Here is an 18,140-nt window from a genome sequence, read left to right on the forward strand (position 1 = left end):
AAAATAATTATCTTTATTTCATTTTTTTCTTCTCTTTTAATATATATTATCACAAATAAATATAAATGACATGACAACATAATCTCAATTGCTACAAAAAAATAAATAAACAAAATAATATGGATAAAAATAGTTATAGCGCTAATAAGAAAACAACATATTCAAAAAATTTGATTAAATAATTATTTCTTTATATACTATATATTTATAAAATCTCTCTTTTACCACAACTCTTCCTTTACAAAATTTCCTTGTCTTCCCACATCGCCAACTCGAGTTCTGAGTCAGATACGGCATACTCCAACCAATCTACAACTTCTTCCGTCAGATAGGTGGCCGACAACTCTTCTCCCGATCAATTATCAATTTCACTCATCCCTCTTGACCCAATCCAGCGGGTGTGGGGTCATCCCATATTCCTCTTTCCACTTATGGGTCCCCCTTATCTATTCCACCCGACTTCCCGGGTATCCATGCCACCTCTTGGGATCTCGCCTGGAGACTCGTGTTCTCCAGTCATTCCACCAATGTCTGACGTTGATGCTTTAGGCCTTTCTGCTTTCTCGGCTATTTACTCGCTGGCGCATGGTTTCCTGTCATTCTCCGAACGCCCGACATCGATTCTCTAGGTCCCTCATCATTTGTCCTCTTTTGGGGACATCGGCTTATAACGTGACACTCACCCGCAATGGTAGCACCGACCGGGTTCTACCTGGTGCTGGGGAATTCTTCTAGTTTGCATTCCTGGCCGTCCACAACGATCCGGTGTCTGCCTTGGTCTAATGATAAAATGTATCTCGAAATATTCGAATATCCAGCTGCGACTCATATCCAACCTAAATTTGAGCCTTAATAATATATAACTTTTATATATTTACCTTAACTCCCCTTTCAATTCTGACTTATACAATACGATTTATATGCGAAATAATCTATTCTTTTACAATTCAAGCTTCACCATAATATTCTAATTTACAATTTTCTTTAATTTATATTATTCTAATTTACAATTCAGCCCCTCTCATTCTTATAAATTACTTCCCTACTACTCTCTTTTACCTTTTTCTTTTTCTCTTTTTTTACACATAATTTATATCCTAATTAAATTTCAAATCCTTATAACATAACTCATAAGTAATGATCAAAAAAAATATTTTCTTTACCTTTTCATATCTTTATATTAGAATATATTAGAACATTATTTCACAGCAATCCATTTTTTTCTTCTTTTTTTGAGGAATTAGTTAATCAAGGAATTCGTTTACCCGGTCAGATCTTTAAGTTAAGGAATTGGTTAAGCGTCGCATTAGGAAATTATCTTTAGGGGTTGTGAATAACGTATTAAATAGTTAAATACCGTGAAAAACGGTTAGGGTTAGGGTAAAAAAGTATAAAAGAGACATGGAAAATAATTTTTTTAGAAAATTAAGTTGGTATAAAAAAAGAAGAAAAAGGGATAGATATGAAAAACTTTTAATATATTCTAATATAAAGACATGAAAAGGTAAAGAAAATATTATTTTTGATAATTACTCATGAGTTAGGTTATAAGGGTTTGAAATTTAATTAGGATATAAATTACGTGGTAAAAAAAAGAAAAGAGAAAAAATAGAGTAGGAGTACATAAGTAAGTTATAAAAGCGAGAGGGGCTGAATTGTAAGAATAATATATATTAAAGAAAATTGTAAATTATAATAGTATGGTTAAGTCTGAATTGTAAATTAGAATCTAATTTCGAATATAAATATTATAAGTCAAAATTGAAAGGGGTATTAAGGTAAATATATAAAAGTTACATATTATTAAACCTCAAATTTAGGTTGCATATAAGTTCAGCTGGATATTTGAAGATTTAGAGATATAATATATCATAAAACAAAGACAGACACTGGTGGAGGCGGCCAGGAATGCAAACACGTTGAACCCAGTCGGTGCTATAATTGCGGGAAAGAGAAACACGTTATAAGCCGATGTCCCCAAAGGAGGGGAAATAATGAGGGACCATTAGCATCAATTTCGGGCGTTCGGGGAATGACAGGAAATTATGCGTCAGAGAGTGAAATAGCCGAGAAGGCCGAAAGGCTGAAAGCATCACAGTCAGGCTTTCGTGGAATGACTGGAGAACACGAGTCCTCAGGCGAGATCCGAAGAGGTGGCATGGACGTCCATGGCATCTCAAAGCCGTGACGGATACTGAAGATAATTGGTCGGGAGAAGAGTTGTCGGTCACCTATCTGACGGAAGAAGTTATAGATTGGTTGGAGTATACCGTATCTGACTCGGAACTCGAATTTGTGCTGGGAGAGGACAAGAGATTTTTGTAAAGAATTATATAATCAAATTTTTTTTAATATGTGGTTTTCTTATTAGCGCTATAACTATTTTTATCAATATTATTTTATTTTTTTTGTCGCAATTGAGATTATGTCGTCATGTTATTACTATTAATCAATCTATGTTTTATGTAGTAATAGAATAAAAAGAGAAAAAAACGATTTTTTTTCTTCCATATATTTTTATTGTGAGTATTTGTAAAATTGTTTTTGATTTGCGCCAATTAGTAAAAAAAAGAATATAGGAAAATAAAAATAAATGTAAAATATTAATATATTTTTCGTAGAACAAATTACCAGAGTGAATAAATGAATATAAACCGAAGAAAAACCACCGATTACATTTCAAAATAAATTATCCCCATTTTAACTAGTGTACGATTTATAAACTTGATTTACAATATTATTTTATAAATTTCATATTGAATAAATTTTATTAGTAAGAATCTTTTCTCTTCCTTAATATTACTAAGCTATAATTTCCAATTATTACATATATAATATTCTTATATTGCCAAGATAACACCCATGATTATTGATTAAAGCCTATCTATAATCTGAACCTTATCATCCTAGGCACTTTTTAGTGTGATAAAATACAGACTAAAAATATAAAATACAGACTATAAATAGGCGGCATCGGTTTTTAGATATTATACCTAATTAAATTTTTTAAAAAACAAAACATACAGATTTACAATTTTAAAAAAAAATTTTGACTTACACGGATTTGAATCCACATTTTTAGGGTAGGTAATATAGACGAATCCCGGAAAAAAACCCCGGAAAATAAACCCCCGGTAAAAAAACCAGGAAAATTAACCCCCCGGAAAATAAACCCCCAGGAAAAAAACCCCCGAAAAATAAACCCCCAGGAAAAAAAAACCCCCGGAAAAAAATTCCCCAAGATCTTTTTTTCATTTTTATAGAATTTACTTAACACCTAATAATATAAGTATATTTTTATTTGGCCTACTCTCCATAAAAAAATGCTTAAATAAGAAAAACTGATGTTTAAATTGGTACTGGGAAAAAATGACTCAGTAAAATAACTATGTATTGTAAAAAAAATTTGCTACAGTAAAAATACAATACCATCTTTAAATATGATATTAAATAGACTAAATTTGATAAAACTTAGAAATAAGAAATGTTTATTTTATTGGTAAATCATGATTATGTATATACAAATTTTATAATTTATAATAATAATTATATAAGTTGACATCGAATATTGAATGTAATCGCTCTTATAAAATCTGGAAGGCTTCGAACCCTATCACGGTATTCTTCGCAAAGTTTCTTTAGCCGAATCTGTTTGTTAGAACTCTGCGATTTTGTTTTCGATGTCCAACTACCTAAGCGCCATCTTTCAAGTTTGGTTTCATCGGCAGCCACCTCGCACATTCTTTTAATGAGTACCCAGATTGATGGGTGTTTATTCCCAACCAGATTAGAAAAACGATGATTCCAACTTTCGCATTGATTATTTGTTCGTTTTTCATCTGAGAGAGTGCTCTGATTAACGTTCCAGGTTTCTGGAGGAAATCGAGGCTCAATTCGACGTGTTTGGGATTGAGAATTGCTTCTTATGACCTCCCTTGATACTCCATTGACATAATTTTTATCGAAATAATCAAGAATATCCTTACCATTGCTCGGAGTAACAGATCTCAGGAATGTCATTGCATTGCCCATATCACATAACGGAACGAATGCTAAGCCGTCCATCATGCCACAAAAAAAACTTAGAGTTTCATCGGTCCTGTATTCGCTTTCCAGACCCAGCTTCTGAATTTTTAACATAATGATCATAATACATTTTAATATCTGTTCATTTAACTAGTTGCTGAACAATAATATTTTTAACAAATTATTAACTTGTAATTGTCTAAATACCAATTATAGCGTTTTTAATTTATAAACATTTTTTATTCTTTTGAAAAATACATTTTAGAACTTAATGATCATAATACATTTTAATATCTGTTCATTTAACTAGTTGCTGAACAATCAATTGTCTAAATACCAATTCAATATAAATTATTGCTAGATTATACTTAAATATGAGAGTGTATAAAAATAATCTCAAGGGTTTTTTTTACTGGGGGTTTTATTTCCTGGGGGTTTTTTCCGGGGGTTTTATTTCCTGGGGGTTGTTTTTCCGGGGGTTTTATTTCCTGGGGGTTTTTTTCGGGGGTTTTATTTACTGGGGGTTTTTTCCTGGGGGTTTTTTCCTGGGGGTTTATTTTTCGGGGATTTTTTTTCCTGGGGGTTTTTTTTCCTGGGGGTTTATTTTCCGGGGGGTTTATTTTCCGGGGGTTTTTATGGGAGTTTATTTTCCGGGGTTTTTTTCAGGGATTTTTTTTCCTATTACCAATATAGACTATTACAAGCATTTTGTATATAATTTATTCGATTATTTGATTATAATATGAAACTAAATTTATATATATATATATAAAGAGAAATTTTATTATATCCTTAACTTTAATGATGTTTTTTTATTTTAAATCTCTCATTATTCGATTTAATAATCTTAAAAAAATAAAGATGAGCTCTTGAAATGAAACAAAATATTTCTTGAAAGCATTATTAAAATATTAATCTAAGACATAAATTAATATTATTAAACAGTTAGGTTTTATATTATTAATGTCTCGATATTATAAGTTATTTAACATTTTATGAAAATTTTTACAGATTTATCGCTTTAAAAACATTGGGGGCCATTTAAATCAACACAACCCATCCGTGGGATTTTGATGGCGTGAGATTTCTAAATCTCATAGATCTCTTTCACACGTTACATCGGCACTCCTTAGTAACAAAACTATAGTTTTGAATAAAAATATAAATATATTAATTGATTAACTTCTTAGTATAAAATAAAAAAAATGTACGTAGCAAATTATAGCTTTATATTAATTATATCCATTATTTATCAAATGTAAATAAACTTATAAATAAATCCCTTTTGCCTTCGCGGTGATATTTACGCGATTTTGCATTCGCTATAATGTATTCGAGGTAATACACTCGCTATAATACTGTCATAGTAATATTTTCGATTTAATGATTCGGGAAAATTTTTTTACTGTAATATATACGTGTACATTCGCTAGAATTCATCGCGATATTTCCCAATATGTTCACTCTAATGCAATCGCGGTTATTTTCACGCGATATGGCACAAATACACTCCAGCAAGACTCCCACTATACAATGAACCAATTCTCGTAATCCAGTCTCACCCTAACACAGCTTCTATATTTCAATTTAAATCCATAAATCCAACCTCAGTCATCTCATTCAATGTAGCATCAATTTTCACTCTACCCATGGCTGCCAACTGTGTTCCATCGAATTGCTAATATCTAAACTCCTCACTCTCAATCATTCTACCCTGCCAAATGCTCTGACACCTATTGTATCCCTAAAGCTGTTCCCGTATCAAACAACATAAGAATTCTTCTCCATTTCAAATCACTCTGGAACAAGGATCATGTACTACCCCCTTCCATAGCATATTTACGCATCCCTTTTTTTCTTTTTTTCTTAGAGAACCCCTCTTTTTCACTCTTAACAGCTTCGCCTCGACTCATATTGCAATTTTTTCGCCACCAAAAAACAATTATACAAATATTTGGAAGAAAAATAATTATCTTTATTTCATTTTTTTCTTCTCTTTTAATATATATTATCACAAATAAATATAAATGACATGACAACATAATCTCAATTGCGACAAAAAAATAAATAAACAAAATAATATGGATAAAAATAGTTATAGCGCTAATAAGAAAACAACACATTGAAAAAATTTGATTAAATAATTATTTCTTTATATACTATATATTTATAAAATCTCTCTTTCACCACAACTCTTCCTTTACAAAAATCCCTTGTCCACCCACAGCGCCAACTCGAGTTCTGAGTCAGATACGGCATACTCCAACCAATCTACAACTTCTTCCGTTAGATAGGTGGCCGACAACTCTTTTCCCGATCAATTATCAATTTCACTCATCCCTCTTGATCCAATCTTGCGGGTGTGGGGTCATCCCATATTCCTCTCTCCAATTATGGGTCCCCTTTGGCTACTCCACCCGACTCTTGTTCCTCCCGGGTATCCATGCCACCTCTTCGGATCTCGCCTGGGGACTCGTGTTCTCCAGTCATTCTACGAAAGTCTGACGTTGATGCTTTAGGCCTTTCTGCTTTCTCGGCTATTTACTCGCTGACGCATGGTTTCCTGTCATTCTCCGAATGCCCGACATCGATGCTCTAGGTCCCTCATCATTTTCCCTCTTTTGGGGACATCGGCTTATAACGTGCCCCTCTTTCCCGCAATGGTAGCACCGACGGTGTTCTATCTGGGGCTGGGGCATTCTTCTAGTTTGCATTCCTGGCCGCCCACAACGATCCGGTGTCTGCCTTGGTCTTATGATAAAATGTATCTCGAAATATTCGTATATCCAGCTGCGACTCATATCCAACCTAAATTTGAGCCTTAATAATATATAACTTTTATATATTTACCTTAACTCCCCTTTCAATTCTGACTTATACAATACGATTTATATGCGAAATAATCTATTCTTTTACAATTCAAGCTTCACCATAATATTCTAATTTACAATTTTCTTTAATTTATATTATTCTAATTTACAATTCAGCCCCTCTCACTCTTATAAATTACTTCCCTACTACTCTCTTTTACCTTTTTCTTTTTCTCATTTTTTACACATAATTTATATCCTAATTAAATTTCAAATCCTTATAACATAACTCATAAGTAATGATCAAAAAAAATATTTTCTTTACCTTTTCATATCTTTATATTAGAATATATTAGAACATTATTTCACAGCAATCCATTTTTTTCTTCTTTGAAGAATTAGTTAATCAAGGAATTCGTTTACCCGTGTGTCAGATCTTTAAGTTAAGGAATTGGCTAAGCGTCGCATTAGGAAATTATCTTTAGGGGTTGTGAGTAACGTATTAAATTGTTAAATATCGTGAAATACGGTTAGGGTTAGGGTAAAAAAGTATAAAAGAGACATGGAAAATAATTTTTTTAGAAAATTAAGTTGGTATAAAAAAAGAAGAAAAAGGGATAGATATGAAAAACTTTTAATATATTCTAATATAATGATATGAAAAGGTAAAGAAAATATTATTTTTGATAATTACTCATGAGTTAGGTTATAAGGGTTTGAAATTTAATTAGGATATAAATTACGTGGTAAAAAAAAGAAAAGAGAAAAAATAGAGTAGGAGTACATAAGTAAGTTATAAAAGCGAGAGGGGCTGAATTGTAAGAATAATATATATTAAAGAAAATTGTAAATTATAATAGTATGGTTAAGTCTGAATTGCAAATTAGAATCTAATTTCGAATATAAATATTATTAGTCAGAATTGAAAGGGGAATTAAGGTAAATATATAAAAGTTACATACTATTAAGCCTCAAATTTAGGTTGCATATAAGTTCAGCTGGATATTCGAAGATTTAGAGATATAATATATCATAAGACAAAGACAGACACTGGTGGAGGCGGCCAGGAATGCAAACATGTTGAACCCAGTCGGTGCTACCATTGCGGGAAAGAGGAACACTTTATAAGCCGATGTCCCTAAAGGAGGGGAAATGATGAGGGACCATGAGCATCAATTTCGGGCGTTCGGGGAATGACAGGAAATTATGTGTTAGAGAGTGAAATAGCCGAGAAGGCGGAAAGGCTGAAAGCATCAAAGTCAGGCTTTCGTGGAATGACTGGAGAACACGAGTCCCCAGGCGAGATCCGAACAGGTGGCATGGACGTCCATGGCATCTCAAAGCCGTGACGGATACTGAAGATAATTGGTCGGGAGAAGAGTTGTCGATCACCTATCTGACGGAAGAAGTTATAGATTGGTTGGAGTATACCGTATCTGACTCGGAACTCGAATTTGTGCTGGGAGAGGACAAGAGATTTTTGTAAAGAATTATATAATCAAACTTTTTTTAATATGTGGTTTTCTTATTAGCGCTATAACTATTTTTATCAATATTATTTTATTTTTTTTGTCGCAATTGAGATTATGTCGTCATGTTATTACTATTAATCAATCTATGTTTTATGTAGTAATAGAATAAAAAGAGAAAAAAATGATTTTTTTTCTTCCATATATTTTTATTGTGAGTATTTGTAAAATTGTTTTTGATTTGCGCCAATTAGTAAAAAAAAGAATATAGGAAAATAAAAATAGATGTAAAATATTAATATATTTTTCGTAGAACAAATTACCAGAGTGAATAAATGAATATAAACCGAAGAAAAACCATCGATTACACTTCAAAATAAATTATCCCCATTTTAACTAGTTACGAATTTTAAACTTGATTTACAATATTATTTTATAAATTTTATATTGTATAAATTTGATTAGTAAGAATCTTTTCTCTTCCTTAATATTAATAAGCTATAATTTCCAATTATTACATATGTAATATTCTTATATTGCCAAGATAACACTCATGATTATTGATTAAAGTCTATCAATAATCTGAACCTTATCATCTTAGGCACTTTTTAGTATGATAAAATACAGACTAAAAATATAAAATACAGACTATAAATAGGCGGCATCGGTTTTTAGATATTATACCTAATTAAGTTTTTTTAAAAGCAAAACATTCAGATTACAATTTTAAAAAAAAATTTCGACTTACACGGATTTGAATCCACATTTTTAGGGTAGGTGATATAGACTATTACAAGCATTTTGTATATAATTAAATCGATTATTTGATTATAATATGAAACTAAATTTTTATATATATATATAAAGAGAAATTTTATTATATCCTTAACTTTAATGATGTTTCTTTATTTTAAATCTCTCATTATTCGATTTAATAATCTTAAAAAAATAAAGATGAGCTCTTGAAATGGAACAAAATATTTCTTGAAAGTATTATTAAAATATTAATCTAAGACATAGATCATAATTATTAAATAGTTAGGTTTTATATTATTAATGTCTCGATATTATAAATTATTTAACATTGTATGAAAATTTTTACAGATTCATCGCTTTAAAAACATTGGGGGCCATTTAAATCAAAATCTTACAACCCATCCGTGGGATTTTGATGGTGTGAGATTTCTAAATCTCATAGATCACTTTCACAAGTTACATCGGCACTCCCTTAGTAACAAAACTATAGTTTTGAATACAAATATAAATATATTAATTGATTAACTTTTTAGTATAAAATAAAAAAAAGTACGTAGCAAATTATAGCTTTATATTAATTATATCCATTATTTACAAATGTAAATAAACTTATAAATAAATCCTTTTTGCCTTCGCGGTGATATTTACGCGATTTGCTATATTGTATTCGATGTAATACACTCGCTATAATACTGTCATAGTAATATTTTCGATTTAATGATTCGGGAAAATATTTTTACTGTAATATATACATGTACGTTTGCTAGAATTCATCGCGATATTTCCCAATATGTTCACTCTAATGCAATCGCAGTTATTTTCACGCGATAAAACATTGATGGTATTATTTTTACTGTAATATATCTTCTAATGCAATCGCGATAATGTATTTGCTGTAATACCTTTACTATAATGCATTCGAACAGTAATATATTCGCATTAATGCATACGCAGATTTTCGAATTCGGGTGATACGTTCACTGTATATACGCGATAATACATTTCTCGGAAAAGATTTCACAAAATTGATGTGATAGGCCTATTTATTTTGCTAAAAATACTCTATGGACTTAGATAGGAATGCATCGTATAGAGAATTTCTAGAGTGGAATAAAAGTTTTGAAAATAAAATATAATTTAAGATAACATATACAATTTATTTATTTTATTTCATAGTTTCACTAGTAATAATCTCAATATTTATGCACCAACTCTGACTCCCGTAAAAACTACTTATTCCGAATTTGACCAGATCTTAATCAGCATTTTACCCAGACAGCAGAGTGTATGTGATAAGTTATATCAGTTGATCCTTTGTTTCCAATTGGGTTATATAATTCATACCTTCAATCAACAGAGCACATACCCTTTCTATTTTTTTTAACAGGTGAGCTATGTATCAATAAATGGAGATGTCAAATTATTCCTTCAAAAAAAACCTAGGCCATAAATGTGAATTAAGTAAACATCATCTTAGAATCCAATTGAAGTTCATTTTCGAAAAAATGAGTAAAATACTAACCTTCTATCTTCACTCGAAAGCTACTAACATTTAATCTTCACTTGATACCTAGACATAGGGCTAATTCTAATATAAATCATTTAATATCAACATTATCCAACAACAATTTTATAAAATACAGTTCTATATATTTTAGAGAGATCCGGTTACTACAAAGAATAGGTTTTTGGTATAAGATGAATATATTTTTTTCTCAACTGGGGAAATTTTTCACTAGAAGGTGGGGGGCAAATACTTTTAAAATATTCTGGGTGTTGGAAGGAGGGGTAGATATTGATTTTAGGGGAAGGTATTGATTTGCGGGGGAGGGGGGGGGAAAGTATTAGTTTTTGGGGCTAGTTTTTTAGTTGTTATAATATACTATGAATTGTAATTATAAATGAGATAATTATAATCTTTTTAAATCCATTAATTGATACGATAATTATATATGAGCATCGTTTATTTTATTCTGACAAATGTCAGTTAAGAAAAATATTATCCCATCTCTTAAATTTATAATTTATACTTTTTTGGAAATATATATTTTTTTTAAATTACAATAAATTGGCATTTGACATTTTATTATTTGTTATTTTTAACTGAGGATGTTATAACAGAATTTGCTCTGACATCTAAAATATTGTCTCATCTCAATTATATGTTTTATACAATTTTTAGAAATATATATTTAATTAAACTGGAATATATTTAAGCAATTTACAATATAATTTACTTTTAAAATAATATTTGATAAGATCTGGATTTACTAGTCCCTTATTATAATTTGTAGAAAGTCTTTTGCTCTACTTTTATCATATATTTTTATATGTTCAACATTATTAAAAATTATAAATATTCAATTAAAGGCGACATATGTAACAAAAGCAATATATTTTTAAATTTCCATTTCTTTTATAATGTTTACCTTTGTAAATACTACAAGAGAAACAACTATTCTTTATAATAATTTCCTAATTGAAATATATTACAATTTAATTTCCTAATTGAAATATATTACAATTTAATTTCCTAATTGAAATATATTACAATTTAATTTCCTAATTGAAATATATTACAATTTTATTAATTTCTAAAAATGTGATATTAATAAATAGTATATGAATCATTTTTATGCAGTTAGGAGTTTGATATTTAGGACGTTATAGTTATAAACTCAGTATGTAATAGGACATGAAAAAGGTGGCGAAAGGCGGTAGGTATAGGTTTTCGAGGGGGTGTGTTCCCAGCGAATGTCCTGTCATTTAGACGTGGGCATATTGTATAGATAATAGGGAAAGGGGGATATTTACCTGTTTCCATATATTTTTTCTCTCATGAAGATACTGCTCATGCTTAGTACTATTTAACTTAAAGATCAAATAAAATTAGTAACCCTAATAGATGTGGAAGCTAGAAAATTAACGTTTCCTAAATTAAATATATTATTCTAGTGCATAGGCGTAGCCGGGATTTTCCTAAAGGGGAGGGGGGGGCGAATTAAAAATTTTTTGGGACTTCGCCCTTAGACCCCATTTGGGGTGGGACTTCGGCCCGCATTTGCCCGGCCTTTGGCCGGTATGAAATATATTTTTATTAGTTTATATAAAATATAATAAATTACTTGTTTATACATTAATAAAGCATGGTAATAATTTATCCAAACAAGTATAGAAATTTATTTATAAAAGGTAAGTAGACATATAGTTGATATTCCTCTATTATATAGAATAATTATACTAGGTAAAATTCCATTCTTAGAGACATATTTGACAGTTAGAGAATATATTACAGTTAATATTTTAACAAATTTTACTAATCAATACTCTAGATAATAAATATAGCAACAATTTGCATTCAATTATTTAATACCATCTATTTATTTTAAATAAAAATAATATTAAAAATTAATCTTCAAATTATTCATCCCACAATGTCTTTAAAAGATATTTTCTGAATATTTTATAGTTTTCTGTAAAATATATAATTCGCTATATTTGTAAAAATTATTTGATTGTCATATGATAATTGATAAAATTAGATATACTGTAAATCTACGACATTTAATATTCCACTGTTTGCGCTTTAATTTTTTTTATTTAATTTATGATTTAATTTTATCAATAAATTTATAATTATATTTTACTTTTATTAGGATAAATAAATTAAAATTACTCACTTTATAAAAAATTATATTTGATATATTATATTATTTAGTAATTTTATGGATCTATTAATATAATTATAATACAATTCACTTTTGTCTTAAGACTTATCTTTGGCTTATATTCCATTTCTTTAAAAACATTTTTGGTTCACTTTTTTTATATATAAATGTTTTTTTTCAAAAATGTAAAAATTATGACGAATAGTTTTAGTTAAAATAAATATCAACTTTTACATTCTTTCTTTCAAATTATTGTTTAAGATATATGCATACATTTTATTTTTTGGGATAAGGTAGTGGAGGGGGGAGGGACTAAGGGGGATATTTTTTATTAGTTTAAAATGATATTCACAAAAAGGGATAAATTTCTGAAGGGGGGATTTCTCTTTACCCCCCCCCCCCCTCCTAGCTACTCCTATGTTCTATTTAATAAAAGCTGGAATTCTATCCACTTTTGCACCGAACGCTCTAGTTATTTTTAAAAAAATAGGTAACTTTTTGGGAAGGACACCAAATGGGCTAACCGAAGTAAGCTTCTTACTAAAAAGAATTCATTTAACTCAAGGTATTTACAAACTTGAATGATTCAATCAAATTGTTTTTACTTAGAAACTTCATATATTTATAATTAGTCACATCAATGTTTAGAGCTTAATTTTTATTTAAATAGTGAAGTAATTTATATAATCAAATTTAATTAACAATATATTTTTTTAAATATAATTTTAAAAGATAGAATAATAGAAATTTATAAAAAAGGCACCCAAGAAAATTTTGTGACTCCTTCAACTCTACCTGCGACTTACAAGATGAGATGGAATTTATTATTTTTTTTTATTTTCGATTAAATTGAATTCCTTTAATAATTTACATATTATGCAATACACATATAAGGCATAAATGTTAATTTATTTCAATTGAGCTCATTTAAGTCATCAACAACTATTTGAGATTGATAATATAAAATGAATGAAAATGATGAGCAGATAACTAAATAAATGAGTCATAATAGACACATAGGCAGTAAATTTTGACTTTCTTTCTTCAATATAGACCGATGAATGAAGTGAGTAGGGTTTATTTGTATATCAACTTTCTTATTGTGATATTGTACCAAATATTAACAAATATCAATTATATAAGTTTGACATAAAAGAAATTTAATTTCCGAATCTTCTCTACTTTCTTAGGGCAAAAAACTAATATTTTAGCACATATATTTACTATCATTCAAATTTCTCAAATATCACTTTCCTATAATTTTTTGCCTTTTGTAGCCTTATCTTTTTCCACTAATTTTAAAAAGGCTGACCAATTGACACTGTCTTTTGGATTATTAAGTTGTTCTAAATTTTGACTTAGTTAACGCTTTGTAAGAAATAGCTAGCGTTTACATGAGTGTAATAGGTAAAAACTGCTTCCAATTTTGTTGAAGGGGGTATGGGGTAGGCAATTAAGAGGGGTAGGCTAGAGGTAGGCTAAATTTATTAGGGAGGTGTGGGGGTTCTTTTAAATTTTAAAGTATATAAAACAAAATATATTGCTTTAAAATATTATTTAATATTATTATTATAGACATACTATAATATAATACAATGATATCGTTAAACATTGACCAAATTTATTTATTGTATACAAACATAGTTATTATTTTTCAAAAAACTTATTTATGTATAATTTTCTGATATCTTTTAAAATGTAATTTTAAAGGATTAGACATCCTATCGGCAAGCTTATATTTATGCCAAATAATATACCATAATGATACATCGCATTCATTATATATAAAGGGGGTTTTAAATATTTATGTTCTAAATAATAACTCCTTTACGGTGGCTTTTTTTAATAGTTAGTAATAGAGTATTGATAATTTAAAATATATGAAGGGAGTGCTTAATTAAAAATGCGTAATTCAAAATGTAGTAATATCGCCACCAAAGTTGGTGAATTTTAGGAGGAGGGGTTTGCATCCTGTGTATATCTTGTTATGTAGAAGCTGGAAATAGATGTAAAGACCAAATGGAAGTAGGTACAATAAATTGGAAACATTACGTTACGATACAATAATTATCAATATCAGAAGCCCAAATATCAATCGCTTCAAGACTCCACCTATTATCATGTACCTCCCCAGATTAGGTGCAATAAGATGCTCCTTTAAAGTTTAGGCTGGAAATTATTATGAGTTGGCTAAAATTATTAAAGGATCTTAAAATAAGTTCATTATTTTAAACAAAATCCAAAAACAGAAGTAAACAAATTGACCTAAAAATCTGTCATGTTTATTAGCCACAACAAAGTGTTGTTAAACGGTTGTTATCTCAATATTTTAGCCAAATAAATATTCCTTAAGCCATGATTTCGCTAATAGATGTCTATACCTTTGTTCCTTCTACAAACAAAATCTTCAGACTTGCGTAATATTATTCCAGACTAAATATTAAGTTAGCCGTTTTTAAAAATCATCTCAAAACGATTTAACAACACATTATGTGAATAGATATTGAGAATTTAATTTCAGGGTCATCAAGAACCATATACGTCATTTTCCATCACCCTATGCAGGGTTATTATTTCAGAGATGTTTTTGTAATTTTAATATAAAATTATCTTACGCCTGGTAGCTTTTTATTATATAAAATATATTACAATATTCAATAATAATTATTATGAGTTTAAAAAAATATTTTAGTATGTGCACCATTTTTCAAGTATTAATATAATATCATGGGTTAATAAAATGATTATATTTAGACTTTATATTTTATATATAATAAGATTTAATTAAATTTTATGAACAAAAACCTTTTATCCTATCCTAAACTACTATATGAAACTTACTCAAATACTCATTTAATCTATTATCATTTACTATAATCATATAATTACTATAATCATTTAATTTAGATACCATTTATATATATATATTAATTGTATCTTTTTTGAAATAGTTTTGAAACAGTTCTTATATATATTCTATTTATCATCGTGTGTGATTGCTATTCTTACAAGGCGGATTCTCTGTAAGATATAGAATCGCACGATAATCATAGAAATATTTTTTTATATACAATGAAAGACCATAGTATTAGGATGATTTCCTTAAATATAAGATCGCTAAGTGACAAACTCACAATTCTTAGGCAAACTATAAACGATCAACGATACGACATCCTCCTTCTACAAGAAACTCACTTGAAAGAAACGGAAGTAAGAAATCTCTTAGAATACACCTTATACTGCAGCTCGAATGCTGAACATGTTTGGGCAGGTGTAGCAATCTTAATCCATAACAAACTAATTAAATATGTAAGCTTTAATCCAATTTCCAGTCGCATTTGCTGTCTTACCTTAAATATTGGTTACAAGAAAATTCACCTGTTCAATATTTATTCACCACATAATAATAAAGTTTTTTACATAGAGCTGGAAAATATCTTAAAAGAACTACCTCATCGAGATAGTATCATATTAGCTGGCGATTTCAATGCCTCGGTTGGGAAGCCTAACAATTCTACCTGCCTCGGGAACGCCACTCTAGTACAAAGTACGAACACTAATGGCAAAAAACTAATAGAAATCTGTGAACACTTCAATTTGAAAATAGGAAATACCTTCTTCAATCATCCTAACCATCACACCATGACCTACAAAAGCCCATCTTTTGGCACTACCTCACAAATTGATTTCTTTGTAATTTCCAACAATATATTTAAGTGGGTGAAGGACATCAAAGTCATCAGTAAACTGAACTTCACCTTATTTACGGACCATTACCCACTAGGATGCGAGCTAAGGATAAAAAATACCATTTTTCCAAACCGAAATCAACATAACCACCTTAACTCTACACACTTCATAATGAGGAAAGACTTGGCACAGATGAATGATCCGGTTATAAAGGAAGAGTTCATCACCAATCTAACAACATGGAGAAACACCCAAAATGGCATGATCAATCCTTATATAACTTGGAAGGATATGAAACTAAGTTTATCAAGCTGTATGAATTCATGCTTAAGACCACGAATTAAGCGTAAAGAATGGCTATCCCCTTCAACAATACAGATAATTAAAAACTTAACAACAAATATCTCCTATAACCAATATACTAAACACCACAGAAGGTACATAATTCACTGCATAAGAACAGATAAAAGATATTTTATTGCCAACTTATCTAGATCCATACAATATAGCTTTGACAACAATAATATTTACAAGGCTTTCCAATCTCTTAAGTTACTCACTACCTTTAAATCCAATCCTCTACCAAGATTACACATTGAAAATAATAAAATTATAACGGACCCCAGGGAACAATTAGCGATATGGACAGACCATTACATGAACCTTTACAGAACAAGATGGCCTAAACCATTATGTGACTATCCTTTCCAACCACCTAATCGGAACCTGAACAGAATAGATATAATCAATGCCATTAAAAGACTAAAAACCCATAAAGCAGCCGGAATCGATGGGATTTTTGCGGAACTTTGGAAGATAGATGCTGATTTAAGTGCTAGTCTACTGCTTCCCCTCTTTAATGAGATATGGAATACTGGCAATTTCCCAGAGGAATGGATGACATCGATAATACTTAATTTCCCTAAAAATAAGAACCCGACTAGCCTGAAGGACTACAGAGGAATTGCACTGATCCCAGTTACCCTAAAAATGTTCACGTATATTATAGCCGTCAGGATTAAACCAATCATCGATGGAAACCTCTCAAACGCCATCACATCATATAGGAAGGGCAGGAACACGACGGAACTAACCATGGCGCTTAAGGTTATTCTGGAGAAAGCTAGAATGCATAAGTCCCCAATATTTGCCCTAATGATTGATCTAAGTCAAGCCTTTGACTCCATCATACAGCATAAGATCTGGCCCTTACTGGAGGACATAGGAATAGATAAACATCTGATTTCGCTTATAAAAATAATATACGATAATCATAACGTGATACCACAACATCTGAACTTAAAATCACAACCATTTAAGGCCAACAGAGGACTGAAACAAGGATGCATTTTATCACCTATGCTATTTAATGTAATAATGAACGATATTCTGAATAAATCCTTCAAACAAGAACATGCTCTTAACCCTCGATATCTGAATCAACAATATGATAATAACATACACAACTCTCTAAATTTTCTATGCTATGCCGATGATGTATGCATATTAGCTAACTCTGAGTACAAATTAAGAAACTTGCTGTCATTGTTTGTCAAAAATTGCTTTGGATACGGACTGAAAGTCAACTACTCAAAGACAAAGTTAATTGTATCCAATATCCCTCTATATAACAGCGACCCCTTTAACTTTGAGGATAATGTGGTGGATACGGTCTCGGATTTTAAGTACCTAGGAACCAGAATAATGTCATTAGGCACCAC

General features: G+C 29.9%; 1 long non-coding RNA gene across 1 annotated transcript; it reads right to left on the reverse strand.

Moving 5' to 3' along the window:
- Positions 1–220: 220 nt before the first annotated feature.
- LOC135932047 (uncharacterized) lies at positions 221–2,322 on the reverse strand. The gene is made up of 3 exons (XR_010573265.1): positions 1,810–2,322; positions 1,164–1,318; positions 221–836 (listed from the first exon to the last, which is right to left on the reverse strand). It is a non-coding gene; the product is annotated as an uncharacterized LOC135932047 (long non-coding RNA).
- Positions 2,323–18,140: the final 15,818 nt, after the last annotated feature.

This window comes from Gordionus sp. m RMFG-2023, chromosome 1, assembly GCF_954871325.1.
Source record: "Gordionus sp. m RMFG-2023 chromosome 1, tfGorSpeb1-WG-v2, whole genome shotgun sequence".
Taxonomy (NCBI): Eukaryota; Metazoa; Nematomorpha; class Gordioida; order Chordodea; family Parachordodidae; genus Gordionus; species Gordionus sp. m RMFG-2023.